Consider the following 25,412-nt stretch of genomic DNA (forward strand, 5'->3'; position numbering starts at 1 on the left):
TATCTTATCTATACATATATTATGTATATATATCTACATAAATTTTATTTATTATATATATATATTATATATATATATATATATATATATATACTAATATATATATAATATATATATATGGGTGTGTGTGTATACACACACACATGCACACACATATATATATATTATAGAGAGAGAGAGAAATCAAAAGAGAGAGAGGTGGAGAAGCAGAGGTAGTTAAGCACAGCTAGGCCTGAGACACAGAACACAAAATAGAGATTAGAGAAAAACGAAAGCAAATCAGAAGAGAAGAATTATGTAAAGAATTATGTAATGTCTAAAGACTTTACATAATTCTACTGTTCTTTTCTTCTCTTTGTACCTTATTTCCTAATCTGTATTTTGTGCTCCAAGTAAATATATGTCTGAAGCCATCCTGTGCTTATCTGCCTTTCTCTCTCCATAACAACGTGAAAAAGTTTGTTCTCATTGCTGTCATTTCATGCAGAAGTGTTGGCCCTGGATGAAGAGGCTGGAGTTTAAGTTCCCACCTATTTCAGCACTACTCTGTGTTTCTCTATACTTAGATAATTTTCCCTTTGCCTACATGAGGTATATATATATATATATTATATATTATATATATATATCAAAATGTAGATTTATAAAGTTATTGGGATTACCTAAGGGGTATTGTGGAAATATACTGTGTGGTCGTTTAGACATTTGGATTTGTGGTAGAATCTGAATGTGTGAATTTTTAACTTTAAATTTAAATAATTTAAATTTTATATTTTATATTCTGTATATTATATTAATTAATTTTATTTCTATGTTTTGGTTTATGTTTTTCACTGTTTGATTTGCCTAATAGTGGTTTTATCTCTAATTTAATTTATATATATAGCATGTATATATATAAATTTGCCTACATGCTATATATATATATATATATATAGCATGTAGGCAAACTGAAAGAAACCCATTAAGTGGCAGACATTCTATTCTGTGGTACACATCCCCATTCTCACTTAATGTTAAGAACTTAGCTAAATCCTTCTTTAGAATACCAGACTCTAACTTCCCTCGACAACATAAATATCATTCTATCTTTAATTGATCCACCCTGAAACTATCTTATTCTACCTCACTCAACTTCGAATCTATCGTAGCAGCTTCTAATGAGCAAAAGCATTCCCTTTACTATCAAAACTCACATAACTACATCTCTAGTCATATGAATACTCAACACACACACAGCCCCAGCACAGATACCCTTACATTAGACCACAACTACAACCCAGCCCATCCAACTGACACTACCCGGAACCACCACGATCTCTACCACCCTTACAAATATACCCTATACTCTATCATAGTCCATACTGGACTCAGGGCTTCCTTACCAAGGTCAATTCTCAACCTGCAAACCTTGCCTGAAGGAAGCACTTCACATATTAAAGCACAATGCTCCAGCACTGCTAAATAAACATAATGAAGCACTAAGCACATGCAACCACTGCTTTTTTCACACATTCAGATTCTACCACAAATCCAAATGCCTAAACGACCACACAGTATATTTCCACAATACCCCTTAGGTAATCCTAATAACTTTATAAATCTACATTTTAACTCTTAATCTCTATCTAATTTCCCACTCATACTCGAATTTCACAACCATCTAATTATATTCATGTGTATATGTGTGCATGCATATATGGGTCCATGCATATGTATGTGTATATGTGTTAATGTATGTATGTATGCAAGGTATATATACCTGAGTGTACAGGGGCGATAATACAAACAGATATACGTATATATGGATGTGCATGTATACATGTACATATGAGTACAAGTTGTATATGTAGATATTGATATGTATAAACATATGTATAACTATATATATATATATATATATATATACATGTCTAATATATATATGTGTATACATCTTCGCATATATATGTTCTACTACTAAGCACTGACCTGTCCAACCACCTAATCTATATTCCTAAATTCTTCATTCCATACAACTACCCCTCTCTCTGCCTCATCACTTAGACTCTATCACTACATAACTGACACTCCTTTACCTTTTACATTATTATACCTCTCTCCACCCCACCCTCATTCCTTCTTTCTTTTTACACTCTAATACCTTTCTCTCTCTCTCTATCACCCTTAACTCCCCATTCCTACTTTCAAATTATCTTGACTGACCACTAACTGGTACACTTATTATCCCTTATTATCTCTCCTTGTTTTTCTTTTTTCTTTCTTTTCTTTATTCCTCTCTTCCAGTTTTTTCTTCTTTTTTTTCTTCACTTTTTTCTCTTTTCTTTATTTCCCTCTTCCTGCTTTCGATTTGACCTTACAATTACATTCCCTACTTTTAGGTCACTTTAAATAAAACCCTTGATTCAATAGCACTGTGTACAAACTTTATACTTGGAATAACCAATTTTAGATACTTCTGGATTTTACTCACAAGGTATTGGAATCTTATATATATACCATTCTGCCTAAATAATGGATCTACAAATGCAATATCCCTGCATATCTCACATCTATTTTCATTCCTCCACCTCACTCTCTATTTCGTATCTTATCTAAATTAACTATTGCTTAACCATTTTCTCACACTGTCTCCAATGAAGGGATATAATGAATATCCTGGAAACTGCTGTAAGACCTTCTATTTATAAATGTTCTAAAATCTTCACAGCTATGGCTTTTTTATCTCACTCTCAAAAAAAATTATGTGTGTGTATCATTTTGTCTGTGTTTGTCCCCGCTGTCATTGCATGACAACAAGGTTGGTCGAGTTGGTCTGAAAATATTTTGTCACACACCTGTAACCTCTTCAGTGACTCTCCATCCCACATGTCTCTCTTGTTCTGTTTTTAGTGCATTCTGTCTTTCTATGGTCAGTCATCATAGAAAGAATAGTCTAAACAAAACTGCTTAGCAAGCGGGTTTCCTTTTCTGGTCTTTATTTACAGGGTTTGCAATTTTTGCATTTCTATATCCACAGAACAAGTCAGTCTTTGTGGTCAAGCAGACCTTATTATATTAAATACATTCCATCCATGGCTATCCAATTCTGGGAAAATTTAACCATTACGATAATCAATTTAGACTTCTTGGTCTAACCCTTTAACATTGAAACTGGCCATAACTGGCCCTCATATTCTGACCTGATCCAGCCTCTTACACTTTTCCTACAATGTCATTCTAAAAATATACACTGATCTCATCGAAGCTAAAAGATAATACATGATTAATTTTTTAAAAAGTGAATAAGTAAGCATTAAATTTGAAAAAAGAATCTGAATGCTAAAGGGTTGAGACAATAGAGTTTTGACTTCTATTTCTAGGAAGTTGAGAAACCACATGGAGACATGGCAACACAGAGGCTCTCTTGTATGGTTACTACACTTAGTGGAGATGATGGTCCTGAGAGTGGTGCATGTTATTGTTGTGATGGTGGTGGTAACTGGTTGGTCATTCAATGCTGGTGATGGAGGCAGTGGTGCTGGTATCGGGGCCATGCAGTTGGTGTGATGGTGGTGGTAACCATTTGAGGGTGAGGCGTAGACAAAAAGCACTTTGCATTTAATCTCTCTAACTCTAAATGTTTTCACATCTAAGGTCAAGCAAAGGTCAAAGGATTACAGCAGAATGGCTAATTTATTCCATATTGTTTTCCTCTCAACACACACACACACACACACTGCAGACAAACACACACACACACATGCAGACACACACACACACACACACATGCAGACACACACACACACACACAGATGTATAAGGTATATCTAATACAGTTTTGTTTATATGGGAATATTCAAGATTCATAACTTTCATATCTTTATTTCGTATAGACATTGGACATAGCCTCGAGTATTTTCTAGTTATAGTTATGGAGCACTTTCAGAATATATGCCTTGATCATGCAAACTATGGTGTACCTGTTTCTCTATGCAGATAAGAAGTTCAAGTTTATACCTGTAATTATTGGAGCACTGAGATATGTAACACACTGTCTAAATACCAATCTTGAGAAATTAGGCTTCTCAAAACCAGAAAGGAGAAAGCTAATTCAAAGACTACAGATCGAATCCATCACTGGAACTGTGAAAATCTGTAAAACTTTCCAGAAGTTTATCATTTAAATATACATATGATCATGTCTAGATGTGTAACTATATGCTTGAGAATACACACATAAAACATACAAATCTGCACATACATACTTACATACATACATACATACATACATACATACATACATACATACATACATACATACATACATACATACATAAATACATACATACATACATACACACACACATACATACATACATACATACACACACATACATAGATTCATACATACATATATTCATACATACATACATACATATGTACGTACGTACGTACATACATACACACATACATTCATAAATGCATACATACATGCATACATACATACATACATACATACATACATACATACATACCTACCTAGTTATTGATGTTGAAATTCCAATGAAATGCCTTGGATCTACGTTAGAAACAGGGACTTTCTCTATTGGCAAGAAATCTTGAAATAAAACTGAACAATGACATATATACATAAGCACACACACACATACATACATACAGACATATATGCATGCATGCATACATACATACACATACATACATACATACATACATAAATACATACATACATACATACATACACACACATACATACATACATACATACACACACATACATAGATTCATACATACATATATTCATACATACATACATACATATGTACGTACGTACGTACATACATACACACATACATTCATAATGCATACATACATGCATACATACATACATACATACATACATACATACATACATACCTACCTAGTTATTGATGTTGAAATTCCAATGAAATGCCTTGGATCTACGTTAGAAACAGGGACTTTCTCTATTGGCAAGAAATCTTGAAATAAAACTGAACAATGACATATATACATAAGCACACACACACATACATACATACAGACATATATGCATGCATGCATACATACATACATACATACATACATACATACATACATATATATATACATACATACATACACACATACATACATACAGACATATATGCATGCATACATACATACATATATACATACAGACAGACAGATATATGCATGCATACATACATACATACATACATATATACATACAGACAGACAGATATATGCATACATACATACATACAAAAATATCCTGTCGATATTTTTGAAATTCCAATGGAAGAGCCTTGGATCTAGGTTAGAAATTGGCTCTTTCTCTTTTAGCAAAAAATCTTGAAATAAAATTGAAGAATAACATGCAGAATACGTACATGTGAGTGTGTGTGTGTGAGAGAGAGAGAGAGAGAGAGAGAGGGGGCTATGTAATTGATTAAGATTGATTCTCATCTTTTCACTCTAGAGAGAAACAGACAGAGTTTCACCACAAGAAGGCATGTCAGGTATGCTTTGTTTCCACATATTACATCATACCTTGCTACAATGTTAATGAGATTCCACATTGACTGGTTTCTGAAATTAAGTAAATCGCTAAACACTTACAGTATGCAAATTTACAGCCCCAGATCTCTGCAGTCATTAATTAGATGTGTATATAAATGAGTTAGCTACTCGTTATTTCGGGATTTGTTAAGCAATGTAGATACCTTCGGTGAAACTACAATAGGTGTTAAAAACTGATTAAGGCAGTTAATGTTTATTACAAGGAATTCCCTAAATTATTGTGTAGTGCAATATTAATTAATTAACTGATTAATTAATGAATCCATATTGTAAGCACATGCATTAAGTAAATTAGATCACTCAGTTTAGCTTCGACCTTGTCATCATCATCATTTAGCGTCTGCTTTCCATGCTAGCATGGGTTGGACGGTTCAACTGGGGTCTTGGAGGCCAAAGGCTGCACCAGGCCCAGTTTGATCTGCAATGTTTCTACGGCTGGATGCCCTTCCTAATGCCAACCACTCCGTGAGTGTAGTGGGTGCTTTTTACATGCCAGGGGGCTGGCAAACGGCCACGGTCGGATGGTGCTTTTTACATGCCACCGGCACGAGGGCCAGGCGAGTCTGGCAATGGTCACATTCGGATGGTTCACTTATGTGCCACCGGCACTGGTATCACTGCTACAATTTCCATAGATGTTGATCGATTTCCATTTTGATTCTTGATTTAATGGAAAAAGCTGTAAACTTATAATCTCTCTCTGGAAAGAAGTGGGTGTTTTTTTTACCTTTTTCTGAGGAAGATCTAACAAGGTTAGAAACTAGTCAGATTGTTCTCTCCTTTTCTGTCCACAGGGAATTAAAATCTACAGTGTGACTTCTCTGTTTACTTTACACTGTAAAGGTAAATTGTATGTTTATTAAAACAGTACACCATACATTTCAAATTAGCTCCAATATGCAGGATAATCCAGTAGTAATTTGTGTGTGTGTGTACATCAGTATTCAAATGCTGACATAATTGGTTATATTTATCTTTTGTTTCTTTCAGTCATTTGACTGTGGCCATACTGGGGCACACCTTGGAAAATCTTTAGTCAAATGAATCAATTCCAATACTTGCTTCTTTTTTAAGCCTGATAATTATTCTATTAGTCACTTTTTGACAAACCACTAAGTCACTGGGACATAAACAAACCAACACCAGTAGTCAAGTGGTGGTAGGGGACAAACACCTACACAAAGACACACACACTTATTATATATATATATGTGTGTGTATATGTATATATATGTATATATATATATATACATATATATATGTAAAATATAAATTATAGATAAAACCTCTATTATGCAACTCAAACAGTGATAGACATAAACCAAACATAAATAACAAATATTAAATATTTTTATAAAACATATAACTAGATCTCAAAAACCCTATTTTGTTTCTAATTTGTAGTTATATTTTGTACTAGTATTAATTCTTAAAATTTAGCAAGTGATTTTATATTGTATATTACATAATTTGATAAGTCTAAATTAATATTTATTATAAAATATATAAATAAATAAATTAATAAATTAATTAATTAATTAACTAATTATAGTAGTGTTGTGATTGCACTTCTGTAGGTGGTTTGAGTATAAGTCAATAAGAGTTTGTAAAGGTTCTTTAAATACTTAGAGTTAGATTATATTTAGATGTTTATTTTATTACTAGATTATGTAATTTATTTAATGAATATAGATTAAAAGATAGCTATTCCATTTTTTTGTGGTTGATATTGTTATTATTATTATGCTTATTATATGTCTACTTAAATTAATAGCATTAAGTATATATATTTTTGGTAATAGTTTTAGTAACATTAAATAAATAATTTTGAATATGTAGTAAAATAATTTTTTTTTATGTACTCTTTATTTATAATAATAATATGTACTTTATTTATTCAATTAATGAGTGAAGTATTTGATCTAAATATAAATTTCTTTACCTATATAATAAGTTAATTAGTATTTACCATTATTTTGAGTTAATATGATATCTCTCTATATATAAACGGCAGTTTGTCTGTGCGTTTCTGTTGTCTGTTTTCTCGTACCCTCACTCTGATTTCAACCGATTCTGATGAAACTTGACACACACATAGCCCAATGTCATAATTCAAAACTAACGCACCGAATTTTGAAAAGTTCCCCCAGTTCTGAAAAAAATCGATAAATTCGACATGGGGTCGACAATCAGAAACACAAACCACAGACCGTCTAGGGGACGCAACTCCACCTTTTTTAACTAAAAAAATTTACCATCATTTTCTTCCTTATTTTTGCTATTTTTTGGTATAATCTCTAAAAATCTTATAGTTATTTCCCTTACAAACCTGAGCAACGCCGGCGATACTGCTAGTAAATAAACGGCAGTAAGTTTATAGTTTGTAATAATTTTTTTATATTAATCATTTGTATTTATATTATATATTTCGAATTAGGTTTATTTAGATGTTTATCTAATTAATTAATATTATTTATTAATGAATTTTAATTACATTATAGTTTTTAAATCAACTTAAGTTTATTAATTAGTAGTTATAATATAGATACTGATTGAATTACTATTGAGTTAATATTGAATGTGTCTAAAAGTTGTTTTATTTAAATTAAGATTTGACTCCAATGTAACCATATTTTTTTATATATATAAAATAAATTAATTTGTATAAGATTATTAGAGAATATACAGTAAATAGTAGGTATGTAAATTATTTTATTTTATAGAGTTTTGAATATAATTTATTGTAGTTAATTCTAAATTTTAGATTTATAGTGAAAGATATTATAGTGTAGAGTGATTCTATTCTCTATTAGTGACTATGTTCTCCTTAGCTATTAAAGCTAAAATATATTCGTAGTTTTCATTGATAAAGGAATATTTCCATCTATGTGTTCTATTTCAGTTAACAACGTAATTCCACGAGTTTTCTTATAAACGCTTGAAAAGGCATTTTCTGTTTTGAAATTTTAGTTAATGACACGGTTTTCGAGAGATAAGTAAACTTTTTTATTTAAGAAATATCATTGTATTCTATATAACTATTGATTGTTGAATTTTAATTTATAATTATTTTAGTTGTTAAGTTAAGGATAATTTAGATATGTACATTTATTAATTTTCATTAGTATATAATTATTATAACTGAACGAAAATTTTAAGATATTAGTTAGTCACTTTCTGATATAGATCATATAAATGTTTTTGATAATAGTGATGATAATAGTGATGATAATAGTAATAATAAGTATATTACGAAAATAGGTTATATGTTTTTAATTTGAATTTTTGAATTCTTAAATTGTATTTCATAAATATATTCTATATCTATAATATTTATGCAAATAATAATGAACTAATTTATTCTTGGTTATATGTCTATACATTTATTGATAGAGAAAATTTTAGATTTTTAATTACTATATTTGTTGATTATAATTTAGATACTTATTTTATGTATTTATTATTTTATAATTATTATATGCAAACTTAAATCTAAAAATATTAATAGTGATTATTTTGTTAAATAATTTGGTAATTAAATATTGGAGTATAACTGAATTAAAGATATTCGATAGCTTATTAATGTTTTTTAAGCCAAATTATATCTTCACAGATAAATACATATTTCTATCTACTTTTTTTTTTACCTTAAATATTAAATATTTAACATAATAAATGTGTTGTAGGAAATATTCCTAATGTTTTAAGTTTCAAATTTAGTTAATGGAGTTTCTTCTATAAGAAAAATGATTATTTTATTTATTTTTTAAATAAATATTGTTTAACTCTATTTGCTTATTTATTTAACTATTATCATTAACCTGAAGATTGACTATAATATTAAATCAAATTTATTTCAATTGAATTTAAAGTTAATTGTAATTCGAATTTAATTGTAGCCATGAAACATATGTTTCATGGCTATATATACATATATACACAAACGTCCATCCAACTGTCTGCAATCCTACCAACTCATCCCTCCCTCCTTCTGTCTATCCATCTATCTATCTATATATATATCTACATACATGTCTACAAGAGTAGCTTAGGAGACAAATAAAGAACAGATTGAAGCTGAGGATTTGAACCACAGATCTCTCACTCATTGGATGGACTTGCTACCAGTTACATCAAATACTCCACCATACCCCATCCTACCCTCACTTTGAATGAATTTGACAGTCGCAACAACGTAAATGATTTCTTCTAAAATAAATTTGGCACCACACTCTTTTCTCGTATCCCTTGAGAACTTCAGACAATTTACTTGCTAATTAACAGCCAGCACATAGGTAAACCCAATTAGCATCTGACATATTCAGGTAACACACAGAAATACCAAAATTCATCTATATTTATAACTTAGAGCAATCTAGAACATTAATGCTGATTATTGAAAATGTAAAAAGCTGAGAATTTTGAATAAAAATGTATAAATATGTACATACATATACATAAATACATACACATGTAGATATGTGTGCGTGCGTGTGTGAGTACTCTTTTACTTGTTTCAGTCATTTGTGATCATGCTGGAGCACTGCCTTTCAGTTGAAGAAATTGACCCCAGAACTTATTCTTTGTAAACCTAGTATTATTCTATCAGTTCCTCTTGCGAAACAACTAAGTTACAGGGATGTAAACACACCATCATCGGTTGTCAAGTGATAGCCATCATCATCATCATCATCATCATTGTCATCGTTTAACCTCAGTTTTCTATGCTGGCAAGGGTTGAATGTTTCGACTGGGGTCTGGGAAACCAGGAAGCTGCACAGGCTCCAGTCTGATCTGGCAGTGTTTCTACAGCTGGATGCTCTTCCTAACGCCAACCACTCCAAGAGTGCAGTGGGTTCTTCTTTTTACATGTTACCAGCACAGGGGCCAGAGGGGGATGGCATCAACCATAATCGGATGGTGCTTTTTACGTGCCACCGACACAGGAGCCAGTCAAGGCAGCACTGGCATCAATCATGTTTGGATGGTAGTTTTTACACACATAGGAAAGAAACATCAACACAAGACACAACCACATAAATATATACATATATATATATATATATATACAACAGGCTTCTGTCAGTTTTTGTCTACCAAATCTACTCACAAGACTTCAATCAGCCTGAGGCTATAGTTGAAGACACTTGCCCAAGGTGCTACACAGTAGGACCGTACCCAGAACAATGTGGTTGGGAAGCAAGCCTTTTACCACATAGCTGTGCCTGTCCCTATATATATATATTGTTTCAGTCATTTGACTGTGGCCATGCTGGAGCACTGACTTTAGTCGAGCAAATTGATCCCAGGACTAATTGTTTGTAAGTCTAGTACTTATTCTGTCAGTCTCTTTTGCCAAACCACTAAGTTACGGGGACATAAACACAACAGCATCGATTATCAAGTGATGTTGGGGGGACAAACACAGACACAGACACATACATATATATGTACACATATATACGACAGGCTTCTTTTAGTTTCCGTCTACCAAATTCACTCACAAGGCTTTGGTCGGTCCAAGGCTGTAGTAGAAGACACTTGCCCAAGGTGCCATGCAGTTGGACTGAAACCAGAACCATATGGTTGGTAAGCAAGCTACTTACCACACAGCCACCGTAATTATTACTGAATCCGAGGAAAAAACAATTTCCTTCAAATGGATGGAAAACGTCCAATTTTCACTGGTTCTTCAGTAAAATCCCACAATATAGTAGAGAAAAAATCAGAACTTAAAGTGGTATAATTTTAATATATAAATATTAAAGGAAATAGAGAAATACCGTTGACATATAAATTTATTAACATGATAATATAAAATAGTTATACTATGAAAAGATATAATATAATGTAGTATAATAAATAATGAAAACAAACATATATCCTACAGTTTGTTTTGGTTGCTATCCACTAGTGAATTTATAAAAAAATCACAGTTATGTATATGAATCTCGTCAGGGTAATATTCGTCTAAAAAATAGACAAAAATTGCATGCAAGGACTGCTAAATCATAAATTAGACTGATTTAAAATATACCGATGTTTACAAGCATGAATGTTAATAAATTTAAAGTATAATAAATATAATAAAAACAAAACCAAATTTCAAATAGGTAATATGAATTAAATAAACAAAACAATTACAACAGCCATAAAATGTTTTTGCCTTTAATAATATTAATCTAAAGATATTTTAATCTGAAATAACCACTGCTTACTTTTTTTTTTATATATAAAATCTATATAATAAAATCTATATATGTTAAGAATTTATGGTAGAGTATGAAATATATTTTTGAAAAAATTCTATGTACTATTATGAAAAAATAAATAAGAATATATTTTATACATACACGAAATTCATTAAAAAAACCTTTTAATCAATGATTCATTAATTCAAAATTTTCTTCTAAATACTCTGATGTTAAAGAAACGTATAAAATAACATTTATTATAAACTATACTATTTCTTACATAAAAATAAATATAATATATAAATAAATAAACCATCAGAATTTTACTTACTTTTACAGAAGAAAATAGATTAGAGCAAGTTTTATATTTCCATAATTTTTGTGTGTATATATATTCGAACAAACATACTATCATGATATATACTAAATATTATAGAGTCTACAAGAAATGTTCATATATGCATAATTATTCAAAAAGATATATAATTATATTTAAGAATTATTCTAATCTATTTATGTATACTAATATAAACATTATACTTAGTAATTAACAAGAGAAAAACACAAATTTACTTAGCTTATCAGAGATTATATTATATCTTTTTATAGTATAATCATATCATATTATAATGTCAATAAATTTATATGCTAATTGTTTTTCTCTATTTCCTTTAATATTTGTATATATATATATATATATATAAGAATCTATGTACACACACACACACGCACACACACACACATATATATATAAATATATATATATATATTTATATTTATATATATGTGTGTGTACATAGATTCTTTTATTCTTTTACTTGTTTCAGTTATTTGACCACGGCCATGCTGGAGCACCGCCTTTTAGTCAAACAAATCGACCCCAGGACTTATTATTTCTAAGCCTAGTACTTATTCTATCAGGTTCTTTTGTCGAACTGCTAAGATACGGGGAAGTAAACACACCAGCATTGGTTGTCAAGCAATGGTGGGCGGGATAAACACAGATACACACACACGCACACACACACACACACACACACACACACACACACACACACACACACATATATATATACAATGGACTTCTTTCACTTTCCATCTACCAAACCACTCACAAGGCTTTGGTCAGCCCGAGATTTAGTACTTTAAATGTGAAAGTGCTGCCCTCAGTGTCTGCATCTAGATGAAAATCCTGGATATAGTAACTAAGCTCTAAATTAAGGGATGGTCTGGAGAAGGCTGAACAAGACTGAGCAGGGCAATAAAGGAAATATTCCCTATGACTCTTTGGACCCTAGGAGTAACTGAGAATGATGTCTGGCCCCTAGGTATGCTTATTTGCACCCTCTGCCTGAAGTACCACATCTGGGTCATCTTGGAGGAAAGCAGACTAACCTCATTACTCATTCTCATTTACTTGTTTCAGTCATTTGACCACGGCCATGCTGGAGCACCACCTTTTAGTCAAACAAATCGACCCCAGGACTTATTATTTCTAAGCCTAGTACTTATTCTATCAGGTTCTTTTGTCGAACTGCTAAGATACGGGGAAGTAAACACACCAGCATCGGTTGTCAAGCAATGGTGGGCGGGATAAACACAGATACACACACACGCACACACACACACACACACACATATATATACAATGGACTTCTTTCACTTTCCATCTACCAAATCCACTCACAAGGCTTTGGTCAGCCCGAGATTTAGTACTTTAAATGTGAAAGTGCTGCCCTCAGTGTCTGCATCTAAATGAAAATCCTGGATATAGTAACTAAGCTCTAAATTAAGGGATGGTCTGGAGAAGGCTAAACAAGACTGAGCAGGGCAATAAAGGAAATATTCCCTATGACTCTTTGGACCCTAGGAGTAACTGAGAATGATGTCTGGCCCCTAGGTATGCTTATTTGCACCCCCTGCCTGAAGTACCACATCTGGGTCATCTTGAAGGAAAGCAGACTAACCTCATTACTCATTCTCATTTAATTGTTTCAGTCATTTGACTGCGGCCATGCTGGAGCACCGCATTTAGTCAAGGAAATCGACCCCAGGACTTATTCTTTGTAAGCCTAGTACTTATTCTATCGCTCTCTTTTGCCGAACTGCTAAGTTACGGGGACGTAAACACACCAGCATCGGTTGTCAAGTGATGGGGTGGGGGACAAACACAACACATAAACACACATATATATATATATATACATATATACGACGGGCTTCTTTCAGTTTCCGTCTACCAAATCCACTCACAAGGCTTTGGTCGGCCCGAGGCTCTAGTAGAAGACACTTGCCTAAGGTGCCATGCAGTGGGACTGAACCCGGAACCATGTGGTTCGTAAGCAAGCTACTTACCATACAGCCACTCTTGTTTCAGTCATTAGGCAGTGGCCATGCTGGGGCACCTCCTTGAAGAACTTATAGCTAAATGAGTCAACCTCAGTACTAAAACCTTGTACTTATTTTATCAGTCTCTTTTGCTGAACTACTAAGTTACAGTGATATAAAGACACCAACACTGATTGTCAAGCAGTAGTGGGGAATAAACAGAGACAGAGACACACGTATGCACACACATACATACATACACACACGCATACACACAATAGGCGTCTTTCAGTTTCCGTCCACCAAATCAATTCACAATGCTCTGGTCAGCGCGATGCTATATTAAAAGACACTTGCCTAAGATGCCATGCTGTGGGACTGAACCTAGGACCATGTGGCTGGGAAGCAAACATCTTACCACACAGCCAAGCGTGTGCCGATGAGTTGCCTCACAATCCCAAAACTCAATGGAAGTTGCCCAACATGGATGAGATGAGCAACATAAATGAGTACTATCTGTAACTGGTAAACAGATGCTTCTGAGACTGCATCAATGCTGTCACTGATGATGAATTTATAAAAGAAGACACACAAAAAAACCAGTTCCTTTAATATTTAGAGGAATATGGCAAAACGTTTTCTGAAAATAGATCTTCCAGTTTTCTATTTAATACATTTGTGTATTTATAAGTTGTTCTCAGTTACAGATATGTGTGTGTATATATATATATATGTATGTGTGTGTGTGTAAATAAGATAGATATTGTTACATATATAGATAGTTATGTATGTAAACACACAAATATAGACATACACACATGCACACTATAAATAGAAAGAAACACATACACACACGCACACATCAGCAATGCATACATGTATAGATATATGCATGAAAACTTAGTATACCATATATATATATATATATATGGAGACAGATAGATTGATAGATATAGATACACACATGCATATATATATTATATACGTGTGTGTGCGTGTAAATCTGCACACGTTATATATACATGTATATACACACATGTATATGCATATATATATATATATATACACACACACACACATACACACACACATATATATAAACATACATATATATCTATATGTAAAGATATATATACATGTGTAGATACATACAATACAGACAGAAAAACATACATTCAAACATAGACACATATAGACATATGTACAAAGATAGCTAAGTGTGAACAAGCCAGGACACACACATGTACATAAGTGCGTATTGTGTTTATAAGCACGTATGTGTGTATGCGTGTATGTATATAAGTATATACGCATGTATACAAGCATATATAAGTATTATTATTCACCAATTCATCATTCGAGGAAAATGTGGACAAGGAAAAAATAAAGGACATTATGTTATCACATTATCATGATGATGATAAAAACACTCGGATATAAAAAATAATAACAGTTGACCTCTCATTCAAAGTTGACCTCTGGCGCTACTTGACATACCATTTCGGAACCATTTCTTGACTTATTTATTAATTATTAATATTTTCATATTTCTATATTCTGTATAATCATTAATCTTCTTTAAAAAGAAATATGATAAAATAGACAATTGTAACGAACGTTTTTATAAAGCCCTGACCTCTATCTGGCCTTGTATTTATCAATGTAATAATTGTTACTGTGTGAAGGCACATGGCTTAGTGGTTAGGGCATTCGGCTCACGATTGTAAGGTCGTGAGTTCGATTCCTGGCGACGCGTTGTGTCCTTGAGCAAGACACTTTATTTCACATTGCTCCAGTCCACTCAGCTGGAAAAAATGAGTTGTACCTGTATTTCAAAGGACCAGCTTTGTCACATTCTGTGTTATGCTGAATCTCCCTGAGAACTACATTAGGGGTACACATGTCTGTGGAGTGCTCAGCCACTTGCACGTTAATTTCACGAGCAGGCAGTTCCTTGATCGTATCAGCTGGGACCCTTGTCGTTGTAACCGACGGAGTGCTCCTAATTGTTACTGTAACTGTGTCTACATATATGTGTGTGTGAGGGCTCATGGCCTAGTGGTTAGGGCTTTGCAGTCATAATCGCAATGCCATGGTTTCAATTCCCAGATTGGGTGGCACATTGTGTTTTTGAGTAGAACCCTTCCTTCCACATTGCTCCAGGTCACTCAGCTGCAAATAGGTGACCCTGAAATTAAATGGGGTTCAGCTCAGGGGAAGAACCAAGCAGTGTGGCATCATTTGAAGGCTACAACAATTCGAGGAAACGCATTGTGACCAGTGATGTATAACAACATCTGACAGTCTGCTCAATGCAGTGATACAATGACATATAAAATGATATAGGTGCTGGGATGTCTGTGTGGTTAAGAATGTTGCTTTGTAACCAGGTACTTTTAGGTTTAGCCCCACTTCATGGCGCCTTGGATAAGACACATGCTTCCCAACCACATGGTTCTAGTTTCAGGCCCACTGCATGGAACCTTGGGCAAGGGTCTTCTGTTATAGCCCCAGGCCAACCAAGCCTTGTAAGGGGAGCTAATAGAAAGAAACTGCGTGTGTGCATGTGTAATACATATGTGTGTGTGTGTGTGTGTGTATGTGTGTGTGTGTGTGTGGTCTGTGTTTGTCTCACCACCATCACCTGACAACTAATGTTAGCATTTATGTCCTTGTAACTTAGCAGTTTGGCAAAAGAGACCGATAATATAAGTATTACGCTTACAAGGAATAAGTCCATTATTAAAGGCTTGACCACCTGTAAATGTTTTTATAAATTCATGTTCCAAGAAATTTCTTGTAATTTTGATTTCTGAAGGTTATTGAATATTTGAACCACAAGTTTTTCACAAACTTAAATATTCATTGCATTCACTGTGGAGTAGATTTAATAAACAATATTAATTTGTTGCAGATGAAATTTTCCATTTTCATTTGCAAGAGTCTCTCGCTCTCTCTTGCCTCTATTTTCATTAATCATAATTTAGTATATATTCATATCAATGTTTTCATTTCACCCTTTCATTACCAACCCGCCTGAAACAGGCTCTGGCTCTGAGTACAAATTGTCTTGTTTTCACAAGTCTTGAATTAAAATCTTCCACCAAACCTTAGTCACAGTTTATGTTCCTAACACTAGCTTAATGATGACTAATTTATTTTACTAAGTTCTTTGTTATATTTAAAGTAATTGAAACAAACACAGAGTATCTCAAAATAAATACTTGCAAAACCCAAAGTTTATTCTATATACATAATTTAAAAAACGTATTTATTGAATGAATGAATGCTATTAGACAAAATAGCTGTATAACTTTGAGGCTTATATTTGATAGAATGGAAACTTTTTAATATACCCTTTTACTTGTTTCAGTCATTTGACTGCAGCCATGCTGGAGCACCACCTTTAGTTGAGCAAATCGACCCCGGGACTTATTCTTTGTAAGCCCAGTACTTATTCTATCGGTCTCTTTCGCTGAACCGCTAAGTAACGGGGATGTAAACACACCAGCATCGGTTGCCAAGCAATGCTAGGGGGACAAACACAGATGGACAAACACACACACACATACATATGTAAATATACATATATACGACGGGCTTCTTTCAGTTTCCGTCTACCAAATCCACTCACAAGGCATTGGTCAGCCCGGGGCTATAGCAGAAGACACTTGCCCAAGATGTCACACAGCAGGACTGAACCCGGAACCATGTGGTTGGTTAGCAAGCTACTTACCACACAACCCGTATAATTTTGTTTTAAAAGATTAAGAATTGATTTTGTTGGTATGGCTGTTTGGAACATTATAAGTCTTATGATAATAGCTATGTGATCACTCCTATTTCTAGCACGCTAAATCATAAATAGAGATATATTACAACTATGATAACTTATTGAAAGAAATATTTACTAAGCAAGTGAGATTTTTTTTATAAATTGAAGTTTTGAGGAAAATTCACTTACTGAACTTGGTTTTATTATTGAATATTTCAAGTTCACAAATTGAAATATTCGGTACAAGATAGTTTTTAACGAGCTTTTAATTATACGATTTTTTTCATTTCATGCTTATTTCATCCATTGTTTGCAATGTTCTCTCTTTCTCTCTCTCTCACACACACACTGTCTCTGTAATATAAACACACACACACTAGGTTTGACTAGCAGAAAACTGCCCTGAGGGTGGTCTTCCTGCTAATATATATATATTTATAAACAACTTCCACGGGTATAAGTAAGTATTTCATTTATTTCTTTGCCGCATTTATCACTGATGAAGAGAAGGTTCTTATGAATTAACTCTGAAATCGGGTCCGATATGGTGATAACGGAATTTTTTAGAAATTTCTGTCGGCTTTCTTCAAGACGCGTGCTTATAGTGATAAATTATATGCTTATGGACGATGAGTCTAGTTTCGGCATATTTGGCATTAGAAATTTTTTTCTTTTGCCCTTGTTTATAAGTTGCTTATAAATTCAACCTTTAAAGGTATTTTTTAATATGCTGGCCATTGATAAAATTTTTTCGAAAAATTTTATCCTATATTAGATATATATATACATATATCTCAAGTCATTGATTTGAGTTGACTTGAGATACCTGTCCTGCCCTGGTTTTTGTTTTCTTTTTTCCTCTAATATAATATATATACCGGCTAACTCAGAAGCCTAATACAGATCCCTAGCTCCAGCCTCAGCTGTGAACTTAGAACCTAACAGATGACCAATTATAACACTTACTCAGTGTACCTATTCGTTTAGATCACCATTGAACTAAACCCCTCACTTTCTTTACATATATATATATATATAATCAAAATAAGCAACAAGAATAACTCCGGTAATTTGGTATGATCGTTTCGCACCACATCATTTTATTAAATGTTGTAAGTATTACAACAGTTTTAAAATGCTGAGCACTCATCAGCCAGTTATAGAGGTTTTCCATTAATACAAAATTTTCATATCAAGTGGTAACATTATAGAGAAGGTAGATATATAGACAAAGATGTGGATTTAAATTTTAAGAACATTTGAAGTAGTGGAGCCCATCAACTGACTGACTAAGATTCAGTTGTTCCAGGTGGATTTAAATTTTAAGAACATTTGAGGTAGTGGAACTGATATATGCATATATATATATATATATATACATATAGAATTATATATAGATGGATTTTGATGCGTATATTCATAATATATCATACCACTCTCGTTCTCTATTTACACTTCTCTCCCATCCTGTTTCTCATCACATTCCTGCCATCACTCACACAAGCACAAACACAAGGTCAACAAGCACCACCACAACCACCACCACCACCACCACCACCGCCACTGCCACTGCCATGCTCCATTATATCCATCTCCTCATACCATCTCTCCTCTCCACCCGCACCCCACCTCACACCTCGACATCATGTAAGTTGACAATCCCAGTTTAATTATTCTGCCAGGAACCCTTGCAATTCAATCTGTCTTCAGCTGACTGGCAGACATCACATCTGCAATCCTAGTCTTCTTCACATTACTGATTTGGCTGGCACTCTCTCATAAACACACACGCACACACACACACACACACACACACACACATGTACATATATTATCCCACACACATGTACATGTATCACACACATTTCTATTTGATATATATACAATAGAGATAAACAGATAGATACACATACACTCAAACACACACACATACACACACACACATAAATATATATATATACACACACATTATATTCATACATACACACTCATGTAATCATATATTTGGTTGTATATATATGCATATGTGTATGAATGAGTATAAATAGATTGGTAAATATGAATATATATATATAAGTATATATACATATACATACATACATATATATATATGTATATGTTTACACACACAAATACACACACACACATAGATATGGTGTAACATTCCTATCAAAACTTCTCCTAAATGTCACCACAACCATCCTGATATAGTTGTTTGCGACAGAACAATATAAAAGTGAAATGATACACAGACAGAACATTATACATGTTTATTTTATTATATATACCTTGATCTGTTTCCCACATGTCATTCTGTTTCATCTATTTTTCCATTTCTCTACATCATCAGTGTGAAATTTGAAATTTTTTCTATTTGAGCCCTTTAATAAACACTCGCACAAACAAAATATTTTTGTAATATCTTGGAAATATTTCTTTTCATCATTTACACAATGTGGAGAATATATTGGTAGCATTGTCCAGATGACCTGAACATTAGTTTCAAGGTTCATCCAAGGCTGAGACCACGGGCCATACGTCCTCTGTCCAATTCAGGATCACAACATATAGGTACACTGTGACATAATTTCTTTTCTTCAACAGGCCCTGCCCTGTTTAACATTGTCCCAAAAGAGATCAAAGAGGAAAAGGATCCCATCAACTTTAAACAGAGTCTGGACAAATTTCTTCGAGGAATACCAGATAAACCACCCATACCTGGATACAACTCACTCAACAAGAACTCACTAGCTAAATGGACCATAATACCACAAAACTTGACTTAAAAAGCATTTAGATAATCCTATCAGGTGGTGCTATTAAGTTAGACATGGCCTGAACCAATCTTTGGTCAAAACATATCTAAGATTTTTCTAAGTCTTTTTTATTACAAGCATTTTTATTTATGTTTTATCAAAGTTAAATGTCTTTTATTCATTTTCCTCCCTTTCGGCCTTGTGCTAATGAAGTATAATTTGAAGTGATTTTTTGAGTCATTTCATATCTATCTCTAGCATGTAGGTACTGCTTCTCAGTACCTGTAATTATAATTATATCTATGTCTACATATATATACATATATATATATATATATATATATATATATATACATATATATATATATATAATATATATATAATATATATATACTGCCTGACTGGCCCTTGTGCTGGTGGCACATAAAAGCACCCACAACACTCTCGGAGTGGTTGGCGTTAGGAAGAGCATCCAGCTGTAGAAACTCTGCCAGATCAGATTGGAGCCTGGTGCAGCCATCTGGTTCGCCAGTCCTCAGTCAAGTCGTCCAACGCATGCCAGCATGGAAAGCGGACGTTAAATGATTATGATGATATGCATACATACATACACACATACTACATATATATATATATATATATATATATTTATGTGTGTATATATATGTATATACATAATACATACACATGTATATATATATATGTGCGTGTGAGTAAGTGTATATATTATATATGCATATATATGTATCATCATCCCCATCATCAGTTCATTTTCTATGCTGGCATGAACTGAATAGTTTGAGAGAAGCTGACAAGCTAGGGGCTTGTGTCAAGTGCCAGTGTCTGTGCTTTGGCATGGTTTTTACAACTGGATGCCCTTCCAAATGCCAACCACTTTACAGAATGGACTGGGTGCTTTTGATGTGGCACCAGCACTGGCAGGGTCACCAAGAGACTTGCAAGACAAAGACCCATTGGATGAGACGGTGGGGTTAGTTGCATTGAGGGAGATGGCTTTGTATCAATTCATGGGAGGTTAAAAAGCAGGATAAGGGGGGATAAAAAGAGGTGTATTGCTACTGCTGCTGCTGATGATGATGTTGGTGGTGATGATGACAACGATGATGATGATGACAGCAATGACAACAACGATGCTGATGACAATGACAATGATGATGGTGGTGGTCTTTAATTTGTTGACCACATCTACAGATGAAATTACAAAAGCTAAAAATAGAGCAGAAGTTAAGGAAATTCATGGTGTTCCCTGGTGACCAGTTAGTGTAAGGGAGATAATCATTTTTTATAATATCTGGCAGGACTAAAAGATTGAAGTTTAAAATCAAAGAACAAATATGTTGCATGAAATATATATATCAAATATTTTTTCTTTCTCATTACAAAGATCTTAAGATTTCTCATTTTAGGTAAACTTGCATATGACCATTTCATTCTTCTTTGAAGTCATCAGCATGACATAGCCCAAAGCAAATAAATGAAACTAAGTTAAAAATGTTAAGAAGTTACACATTTCCTTTAGATGGAAAATAAATGCACTCAGATTAGGATTCAACGCGAGACCAAATAGTTGAGAAGTGAACATGTTACACAGCCTTGACTGTCTCATTTCTAACATATACGTGTGTGTGTGTGTATCTATATATAGATACACACATCTATATATCTTTCCTTGTTTTTTCTGTGTCCCTTTCTGTAGAAGAGCGTAGGCTCGATACGTTAAAGACCTTTTCTATTCCTGAAGGTTATACTAATACATCTGTTTGTTTTGTACACCACCTGTCTTCGTATTTTGTTTTTTCATAATCTCTCCTATATACATATATATATATAATATATATATATATATATATATATATATATATATATATATATATATAGAGAGAGAGAGAGAGAGAGAGAGAGAGAGAGAGAGAGAGACAGAGACAGAGAGAGAGAGAGAGAGAGATTATTTTATATATACATATATATATTCTTTTCTTTTTTGTTTTGCTTTTTGTTTGCAAAGAATGTTCTAGCATTATATAGAAATGCTTTCATTACACTAAGAAAGGTCTATGAAAGACATATTTCTTTGATGGTTGCAGTCCAATCACTGAATCTAAAAGGAACAGAAGAAAAAGAACAGGCATTACTAGGAATAACAAGTTTCCCTTCAGATGTGAAAAATTCCTTGTGCCTCAGACCAAGCCCTTGGGACCCTTGTTCTGTTTTAAAATAATCAAATGGGCTAATTTTAAAAATTTATCCAATAACTTTCAAGACATTTTATTTTAAAACTTCAAAACACTTCCATGTTTCTCCAGACAAAACTAAAATGTTACATAAACCGACAGAAGCAGAGTTCTATACCATAAACGCCTTTCAAACAGTTCCATCAGTATTAATAAGAAAAATAACTCTGGTACATACCTCGTTATTAAATTAGAAGATAAAGACATAGCTATCAATCTAAAAATAGATGACAGAGTAGGATCTTTCATGTTATGTGAACCATACATTACATTTAAAAACCATAAACTTAATTTTCTTGCCAATATGAAATGCAGATCGATAATTCTGGCCAAAAGTGAATTACGTGTAGCCAGTAAAAGTATTTTAGATTCCATCGTTTTTAACATTGTACATATCATATCTCACTTGTCTTCCTTTATGGAATAATTCTGTAGATGTCATCAAATGGTTCAGTAATACAGATAATAAACATCTTCGTAATTTCATGCAGTTTGACATAACAGAGTTATATCCATCTTTATCAAAATGCTTTCTCCAAAATGCTTTAGAATTTGGTAGAGTACTTTTTGGAATCATGATTCTGCCATTAATATTGTTATGCATGCTAGGAAATCTTTGCTATTTTAAGATAATTCTCTTGGGGTTGAACACAAATTGGCTGAACATTATTTGATGTAGATATAGGATCTTAAGATTGAATTGAAGTTTGTGAATCAAAAAGATTGGACGTTTTAGATTTACTTTTGAAGAGATCTCTTCCCAGATCTAGGTCTTTATCAAAATGATGGATTGCTTCTTTGTGAAGGACATACATATTAAATACATACATACATATATATACATACATACATACATACATACATACATACATACATACATACATATATACATACATATGTGTGACCAAATGTTTAAGAACCCAGACACATGAAAGCAAGCATTTTAACCATTTGGCCACATACATGAGCATGTGAGTGTATATGTGTGTGTATGCGAGTGTGTGTGTGTGTGTGTGTGTGTGTGTGTGTGTGTGTGTGTGTGTGTGTGTGTGTGTGTGCACGCATGCATGTGAATATATATATATATATGCTTTTATTCTTTTACTCGTTTCAGTCAGTTTGACTGTCACCATACTGGAAAACTGCCTCTTTTTAGCTGAAGAAATTGACCCCTGGACTTATTCTTTGTAAGCCTGGTACTTATTCTATTGGTCAAAATGCTAATTTACAGAGATGTAAATACACCAACATCGGAGGGGAGAAACAAACACACAAATATATACATATACATATATATATATATATATATATATATATATATATATACGACAGGCTTCTTTAAGTTCCTATCTACCAAATCCACTCACAAGGCATTGGTCAGCCTGACACTATAGTTGAAGAAACTTGCCCAGGATGCCATGCAGTGGGACTGAACCCTAAACTATCTACATATCAATGTGATCCCCGTGACCGACCAGGCTATCAGATGTGGCCACACATCGCTGGTCACAATATGCTTCACATTGTTTTAGCCTTCAAATGACGCCACCCCGCTGGCTAAGTGAGCAGGCCAACAGAAGAAAGAGTGAGAGAAAGTTGTGGTGAAAGAGTACAGCAGGGATCGCCACCACCCCTGCCAGAGCCTCGTGGAGCTTTAGGTATATTTCACTCAATAAACACTCACAATGCCCGATCTGGGTATCAAAACCGCGATCCTACGACCGCAAGTCCGCTGCCCTTACCACTGGGCCATTGTGCCTCCACTATATATATCTATATATCTATATCTATATCTATCTATATGTATATATACATATATATATATATATATATATATATGTATATAATATATATACATCAAATCAAGATTACCTGTACAGGTGCAACTGGGTGCTACATGTCAGATGTTGAAATGATTGCAGAGCAATGTGAAATGAAGTGCTTTCCTCAAGAACACAATGCAACACCAGGTCTGGGAATTGAACACACGCTCTCACAATCATCAGTGCAACACCCTAACCACTAAGCCATGGGCCTTCACATACAAACACACATATATATATACACCCACACATGCACACAGTTATATTCACTGTCCTTTTACTTTTCATTTTTTTTATTTTCTTTTATTTAGAAAACAAATATTCCATAATTCCTGGTAATGACTGGTGTCTGGGAATGGAGTCTCTTCCAGAGTAAAATCTTAAATATATAATCTTTTGATTTTTACCAATTTCAGTCTCATCAGATAATCCTATAGCTACAGGATTATATGACAGATTATAATAGAGTTGTATCTCTGTCTATCCATCAATTCCTCCACCCACCCATCTGTACACCCAGCTGCTCCCATTCATCATATACATCTGTGTGTGTGTGTGTGTGTGTGTGTGTGTGTGTGTGTGTATGGGGTGAGGGGTATTAATAATTGACAGATTATTCTCAATTTTACCCTAGGGTGTTCATGACACTTGTGGACTCCCCAAGTCAGGGTAAAACTTAGAGT

At 33.4% G+C, this 25,412-nt stretch overlaps 1 long non-coding RNA gene across 1 annotated transcript in view; it reads right to left on the bottom strand.

Moving 5' to 3' along the window:
• Positions 1 to 67: 67 nt before the first annotated feature.
• The window catches only part of LOC118767540, a 25,524-nt gene continuing 179 nt past the window's right edge, over positions 68 to 25,412 (bottom strand). Inside the window, exons 2-4 of the long non-coding RNA XR_005003459.1 lie at positions 18,777 to 18,909; positions 9,967 to 9,976; positions 68 to 93 (exon numbers count right to left, since the gene is read on the bottom strand). This is a non-coding gene — a long non-coding RNA (uncharacterized LOC118767540). The remainder of the gene's footprint in view (positions 94 to 9,966; positions 9,977 to 18,776; positions 18,910 to 25,412) is intronic.

The sequence above is a fragment of the Octopus sinensis genome, linkage group LG22 (assembly GCF_006345805.1).
Source record: "Octopus sinensis linkage group LG22, ASM634580v1, whole genome shotgun sequence".
Taxonomy (NCBI): Eukaryota; Metazoa; Mollusca; class Cephalopoda; order Octopoda; family Octopodidae; genus Octopus; species Octopus sinensis.